This window comes from Anas acuta, chromosome Z, assembly GCF_963932015.1.
Source record: "Anas acuta chromosome Z, bAnaAcu1.1, whole genome shotgun sequence".
NCBI lineage: Eukaryota > Metazoa > Chordata > Aves > Anseriformes > Anatidae > Anas > Anas acuta.
Window position 1 is genome coordinate 42438151 of NC_089017.1, and position 7963 is coordinate 42446113.

The 7963-nt window shown below is 50.0% G+C and overlaps 1 protein-coding gene across 5 annotated transcripts in view; it reads right to left on the reverse strand.

The window, feature by feature from the left end:
* SEMA4D (semaphorin 4D) overlaps positions 1 to 6957 on the reverse strand; it is a 95886-nt gene extending 88929 nt beyond the window's left edge. For 3 of the 5 annotated variants that reach the window (XM_068666066.1, XM_068666069.1, XM_068666065.1), the window contains exon 1: positions 6613 to 6952. The gene's annotated coding sequence lies outside the window, so the exon portion shown is untranslated. Of the gene's footprint in view, positions 1 to 6612 lie in introns of all 5 variants that reach the window. The other 2 variants (XM_068666068.1, XM_068666070.1) reach the window with 2 other exon arrangements.
* Positions 6958 to 7963: the final 1006 nt, after the last annotated feature.

The window sequence follows — 7963 nt, forward strand, 5'->3', positions numbered from 1 at the left end:
CATAAGGCTTTTGTGTATCAGCCATTACACTGCTTCAGAGTCTGTAATTTCGGGTCTATCTCATCTTCCTCCTCTTTAAAAACTAATTTTATTCAACACAGAAATAGCTATTTTCCCCAAACACTTTTATCAGAGGCATAAATCTTGCATAACAGACTTCAAGCACAATTTTGGTGCAAAGTACACTAATGTAAATAAATAGCAACTAAATTGGTGGAGTAATGTCAGTGCAGCTATGATCAAAGTCAGATTGCTATCTCCAGAACACTGCATTTGCCCCGAAATGTCATCTCGAAGCCTACCAAATGGGGAAGGGACAGCTGCGTTCCTTATAAAACCTCCACACTCCAAGGAATGTAAATAAGGGATATTGTTAAAGCGAAAGACCTAGTTAAAGCTTTACATTTGTAACGTTTAAAAGGTTTTCCCCTCCTTTTTGTATCTTTAATCAAAGGTTATAAATGTTTAAATGATGGCCGTTGCCATGGAAATGGGCAGGCCAGGATCTCTCTGTGGGAACCTCAAAGCCTCCTCCACCGCCTAGCGCTGCGTAATGACAGGGTCACATTAACACCTCTGACTCTCAAAGCCCATTTGTTGCATGGAAATTAACACAGCTGACTCCATTCACCTTCTGCAGGCAAACATTAACTGCTCCTGCTGAACCCACTTCCTGCCGCCCTTGCCCCTTCCCGGACACGCACCCGGTCCATGCCAGCACCATCGTTTCAGCAGCAGCAAATCCATCCCCAGCGCCCTCTCCAAACGCCAACCAGAAACCCAGAGTGCAACGGGATGCTTCACGTGATCAAAGGCATCACTCCACAATCTGTGAAGAATTTATTTTTTTTTTTTCCCAAAGCTACTGAAATGCAACAAATTTGCATCCTCTTCTAGAGAATGGAGGCATAGCTATGAAGAAAAACAGAGGCAGACATGCAGTGACAGGAACTGAACTCTCATAAAAGCCAACAATTAAATTAAAGAACAGAAGACAGGCTCTGAATAATGGTTACTTTTTTTTCCCCTGGTGACTATCAGTGCTAAAGCAGGAAAAAGAAGTTCTTAAAAACCTCAGTGGAATTCCTGATTATCAGCATGCATCATTAGACGCGCAATCAATTTATGCACATGGGAGGCCCATTTCAGGGCAAATGCAAGCAGAGACTTCAAAAAAAAATTTTTTTAAATCCAGATAAGCAAATTCATCCATTTTAGAATGTATACATATCAGTATCTTCATACTGTGAGCAAACGCTAATCCAAGATTTAATATGCAGGCATTTGATTCATATAGTATGAACTGTATGTGGAGTTATTTCATTCAGCCTCTGCCAATGCAATAGTAAATTCCTCTGACACGTGAAGTGTGTGAGAATCAAAATATACTTAGTTACTTCTTTGTGTATTTGAAAAAAATATTTGCGTAGCATCTACCCTTGTTGAAGGCAATTAGTCAAATATCTTAACCGGAATGCTGTAAATGTATCCGTACGGATGGGGTTTTCTTTATTATTATTATTTAATTCTTCTGGGAGATAGAATTGCACAGAGAGGAAAGCTCTTAAGCCTACGAAAAGGCCTGTCTTACATATTTATCATACAATCCCTCAAAACTAATTCCTGTGCAAAGGAAGTGAAATGAAAAGGCCATTATGTGTCCCACTTACCTAGCAGATAATCAGGATGACCTTTCAGAGCAGTTTATCAATTCCACTGACACCTGGAGTAAAGACATTGTCATATTCAACTGGACAGTGAATTTATTTCAGTAGGGCCCAGCACCTAGGCTTGTTAACTGCAAATTTTTGACAACCCTAATAATTTCAAGAACAAAAAGACGGTTATTCTCTCTCACCTAAATAAGACTAGATTTTAACAGGAAAAATAAATAAATAATGTAATTCTTACTCTGGTTCAACTGACAGATACTTTTCAGTGAGTTTTTTTTTTTTTTTTTTTTTTAATTAGTTCCATCAAAGGTGTTTATTTTCTTTACACCTGGAGTTGTGATGGACGACTCACTTTCTGACAAACGGATCCTTCAGGTAGGGTAGATCTGCAAGACAAATACAGAGGGGGAATCTGTGTGCTTATACATACACATCTTTAGCAAATCCTTAGTAATTATGCAACTGCCGGGCAGAAACAAGAACGCCAAAGTCTTTGCCTCTGGTCACTTCATGCACTTTTTTTTTTTTTTTTTTTAATCAAAAACACAGAAGTGTGGGAGAGAAGAAAGCTCTGCTAGCCCGACATCACTCCGGCAGACTTCTACATCCGAAATGACAACCAAGAGCATTACTGAGATTTTGTATTCACTCCAGCTTTTCTGCTGATGAATTTTGGGAGAAGCTGGGAGGGTGCACTCAAGAGGGAGCCCCATCGTGCAGGGAGAGCTCTGCAGGCGTACCCCAAAGGCAGCAATGCTGCACCACGCAGACGCATGAGAGGGGCCTGGGCCGTCGATTACGAGCTCCTGCCTTCAGCAGGCTCCTCTGTTTTCAAAGGCTTCGCAGACAACTGTTACTGCACTCAGATCAAATACAGATTTACAGGCAGAAACATCTCACGACCCACACTACGACGTCTGGCAAGAATTAGGAAGGCCACGAGGAAAACACAAGCTGGGGCTTAGAGGGAAGCGTAGTAAATGTACTGTTAGGTCAGGCTGGAAAAAGACTGTCCATATTCCCAGCAGGTCCAGTGGGAGGTATGCCCTCCTTCCACAAGCTGTGCCCTTCCAGCACCCCAAAAAAGTGGTTTCACCAAGTGGACATGTTCTCCTTGTGCTAACAGCTGGGGCTTTGCTTGCCATAGGCGATCCATAACACAGCTCCTGAATAAACTCAAGCACTGAAGGATAACGTAAAGTGCACAGGTTATTTTTGATATGCAATATTGATGCATGTTCCTTTCGCTCTGGATTAAGCAGCGGCTAGAGATCCAGAGAGCAAGCCAGCGCTACCCACGTGCACGTGACAGCTTCGCACACCAGCGGGCACAGCAGGTTTATTCTTTCCTACTTCCACAGGTTGCAACAGAACACGTTTCACAGAGTTAAATTACCACATCTCACATGTCCTCACAGAAACTTCACACAGCCTGTGTTATACTAAATGATGTAAGAAACAGCTATCTGCTTCTGAAGCAGTTCCAGCTTGGGGGTTTAACCACTGCAAGCCTCAGGAAAGCCAAGCACAAGCTCACGGATCTGGTTTATGACATAAATTCATAGGACACTTTTTTGAGAACAAAGTCCGCATAGTTCCACTCTCCCCAAAGCACATCACATTTAAAATGGGAGAATTGAAACATAAATCCAAGACCTTTCACATCTCTAGGCCTCTCCCCTACATCCTGCATTGTTTTTCCAGTAGCAGCCAACTATAATGTATTATCTCTTTCAGTGAAAATGAGAACAAAGACATTCTTTTAAAAAAAATTAGCCTCCACTTTTCTATGCGTCCCTTTGTATATACAATGACAAAGTTCAGAGAGCATCATTTGTTTATGAAAAAAAAAATCAAGCACAACTGAGCATATACATATAAAAAGCAATCATCTGGGGCAAGAATAATGCCTGCTTTATATCAGGGGAAGGAGGAAAAACTCGGCAGAAACACAGCTACAGGCTGCCCTGGAAAACCACTCCGGAACAAAGTGAGAGCTATAATCACGTTTCATGCATTTCTCCCCCTTTTCCTCCTGCCCTGCCACTCGCGGAGCAGGCAGTACCTCCCCACGGCACCTCACCTTGCTCCTGCGGTCCCCCTCCTACATGAGGGCAAAAGACTTGCAGGAGTTCCTGCTCCCCTGCCCGGTCCCCCAGCAGAAACACCCTCCTCCATATGCCCTGTCTCGCTTTGCACATCATCTTCTGTCCCCCAGCCCAGCGAGCAGATGCACTCAGGACCCCTTTGGCTTCCCAGCCCAATAACTCCAGGCACTCCTGGTCAGCTCCATGGAAGAGCTCCATCACGTACAAGTCCGGTGGGCATGCACATCGCCCTCTTCCTCCTCCTCCTGACGGTGCCGAAAGCATGCTCTGAGGAGAACGGGCAAGTGGCACGCAGCCGGCCTGCCCTCGCAACGAGGCCAACAGGTACTGATTTCGCAGCACGGCGTTCAATCCTCTTTGGCCTGCCTCATATATAGGCTAACACTAATTTTTTAAGAGGATCAAGGCAGAAAGTGCCTCGTGGATAATGGGTTCACTGCTGTACACGAACAGAGAGAAAGAGAAACAGGTGGAAGAGGCGGGAAAGACTGCAAGATGATCATTATTTCCATATCGTTAACAGACTTGGTCAAAACTTGATACAACGTTTTCAATTAACTTTATTTACTGCCCTCAGAAGGGTTTCTTATCTGCTCACACTGACAGCCCAAGTTCATGTTAATTTGCCACCTGTTTTGTTTCCCCTTAGTACTTCTAGACCATGTTCTTACAGCTAAAGTGTGCTGCTCTGTGCTTCGAAACACCTAACGTCAAAAATATGGGAACAGCAGTGCTGCCAACACGCATGCCCCCTCACAGCAAATACATATTTATGTATTTTTTCCTACCTCTCTCACTCTCCTCCCTGTCCAAAAAGTACCAACAGGATCAAAACTGAATGTCTGCTTATTGACTCATGCCATTTTCCGAAATCTGCCTGTGCTGCCAGTTCTGCTAGCTCTCCGGGCAGGAGGGCACCAGCATCCTTTCAGCACTCACAGGCTCCTTGAGGCACTGGATGCCAAAAAGCCACTCTGCAGCCACTTTGTCCCCCTGGAAACAAGACCCTGGAGAAACTGGCAGGACCTCCCCTGCTCTTTTTGATATGCTTCCACCCATCTTCCTTAGGGACTCCGAGCATAGGGCTGCGCAAAGCCAGGTGATGACAGCCTTACAAAAAGCTTCATCATCAGCAGCATCAGAGAAACAGTGAGTGAGAAAGGAAGAGGGGAGAGCTTCAGAGAGAGCACAACCAGGTGCAGAAGGCAGAAGCACATACAGGTGTGCCCCTCTTGGGCCAGCTAGCCGCCCAGCTGGGCACATCTTTCTTCAGCAGGCAGCAGCAGAGGACCAGGCACAACAAACAACATCCCCGAGGTGTTTGATATCATCACCTCGGTGGTGATCTTCAATGATGAAGATTGAACACTCATCTTAAACTTCCAGCACAGGAATTTACACGCAGGCGCTAAAATAAGAGAAAGAACCTTTGAAGGATGCACAAGGGAAGTTTATGATCTGTTTTCCTTCTTTTTGTTGCCACCCCTAAAACACCACCCTCTCTGTCATGTGCTACCAGGAACGCACTCCTCTGTTTCATGAGTTTTTCCAAAAGTAAGCCATGCTGAAGAATGATCTCGCAGCTGTGTCTTTAATTAAACTTTAGAGGAAGGCGTAGTAGGGTAGCATCCATTCACAAATAACACTTCCATGGTCACACGCCTTCAGAAATGACTTTTCAACTCATTTAAATCACAAAATAATCTGAGTTTCTCTAAGATCCAACATTTGGAAGCATCAAAGGCTTACAAGAAGTGTTACTAAATCTTGGCAATTACATCTTCCTTCCCTCACCACTATCCATTTCAAGCTATCTTTGCAGAGCAAAAGCAGGGATAACCCATCTCGTCCTTGGACTCCGATGGGAGATGACTTGCCTTGGACCTGTGTGACCTGGTGGCACGGCGTCAGCCCGTCCCTCACCCTCGTGGGACCGCAGCCTACATGGTGTAACGCTGCAGCTGCAGCCACGCAGGCAGGCTCAGGAAAGGTTATCAAGCGTTTCGTGTGATAGCTGCTTGCACGGGGGGAGGAGAGGGCCCTGACTCACACCACCAGCGAAGGGAAGGAGCGCAGCACATCAGAGGACACCTCCGAGCACACCTGTACGCACGCTGCCCAAAGCAGCCGCCTCTGAACCAGAGCCGTCCTCAAAGGCTGACAGCACATGGCTCCCTTCGGCGGGGAAGGAGCTACCACCCTGCCTCCCCACCAGCCACACAGGCCTTTTGTTTCTTTTTCAAACCACACGAAAAGGAGACACCAAATTCAGCTGCGGACCTGCCTGGGTCAGTACGAGTGCGGGCAGCTCTCGCCAACACCCTGAACGCATCTCTGGGTGCACGCAGCTTTTGGGGAGGGGTGCATTATTTGCTCCCGTGGCTGAGAAGTCCCACTGGAGACAGGCTTCATCTGGCAGCACAGCTCCCCAGCAGCAGAGCCTGGTTTCTCCCCGTGGCCAGCACGCAGGCAGACACCTCGCTGCCTCGCTGCTGGGGGCAGCGGAGCTGCGGGAAGCAGCGCCCAGCGCCCACCCGCACCCTGCCAACACCCCCGCCCGTCCCGGGGGCCTCGCAGGGCAGCAGGCTCGGGCGGGAGGGCAGCGGGAGGGCAGGGGGTGTCCGGCCAACAAGTGCCCGCTGCGGGGTGGGCGCCACGAAATGGAGCCGGGCTCCCAGGGCTCCCGCAGCGGGCAGGGGACAGGCGGGGACACCGCGGGGCGAGCAGCAGCCGCCTGCCCCCCCCACACCCACCCCAGCAGCAGGTGCAGCGCCCCCAGCCCACGCGTGCCCCTGGGTGGGGGTCTCCCCGCCGCAGGCCCCGGCACCCACCTCGGCTCGGCTCGGCTCGGCTCGGCGGCTGCAGCCGCCCTGCTCCTGCTGCTGCTGCTGCTCCGGCTCCTGCGGCCCCGCTGCGAGCCCTGACCCCGCGCCGGGCGCTGCTCTACCTGCGGCGGCGCGGAGCCGAGCGGGGCTGGGCCGGGCCGGGCTGCCGGGGACAGGGGGGGGGCTGCCCGCATCGCCCGGCCCCCGCCCGCCTCGGCGCCTCCCCGCCGCGGGGTGGGCCCCCGCAGCCCCCTCCTCCCGGCGGCGAGGAGGAGGAGGAGGGGAGGAAGGAGGAGGAGGAGGAGGGCCGGGAGCCCGCGTGTAACAAGTTTGGGTTGCCCCGCAGTATGGCGGCCGCCCGGGCTGTGGTTGTGTTCCCCCTGCAGGGCGGCGGGCGAGGCCCAGCGCCTGCCATTTGTGAGGGGCACGGCGGGGAAACGCCACCGGCACCACCGGGCTGGGTCAGCGCAGCCCCCCGCAGCCCATCAGGGTCACACACCAGCGGGGCACCAGCTCCGGGGCCTCCCTCGGGAAGCAAACACCACAGCCGGGCAGGAGAGCCTGGGGAGATGCCGTCCTCGGCAGGGCGAGGGGCACGTCCCACCAGTTACCTGTCCGCAGCGTGGAAAAGGGTCGCGCAGCTGGGCAGGAAAACCCCCAGTGCAAATACAGTGGCAGGGTGAAAAATCTGTATAGCGTATCGTATTGTGTTTGGGGAATTTGCTGCGATTTATGCCGGCAAAAAAGAGTAAGCTGCGTCTCCTCTGGGACTGGCTGCGGGTATTAATAGCCCAGCAAAACCTTTCCAGCGTAGACAAGGCAAAGCAACTCCTGAGGGATACAGCTACGAAATGATATTCCGAGGGAAGAAACAAAGATGTTTCTTAATCCCTTTTGCATTGTGCGAATTCCAGGCTGAGGCAGTTCTCAGCACAGAGCAGGAAAATCACAGGGGTTTTGTCAGGTTTCCCCAGGGAGCTCCCGCTCTGTACAGACATCCCCAAACCCAGAGCAGTACAAAGGAAGGAGCGAAGGCTAGCACCCAGGCAAAATGCCCACTGCTGCCACTGTCTCTATCCGGGTTAGATTTCGTGACCTTTAAGACTGGAGCTGTTCCTCTGTGTAGCAATAGTTTTCAGTCTCCGTCCTGGGTACAGCTTGTGGAGTTTTTTGGTATGTCTCGCAGACTGAAAGGTCAGATGTGAAACAGGGTCTTGGTGTCTGGATTCAGAACCTCCCTTCAGGTAAAACATGCTACCAACAGAGATTTGCTGAGACGTAGAAAAAGCCCTAACAAAAATGGGAACATTAAACAAGCAGCAGCGATTGCACCACTCACAATTCCTATCAGTTCCCA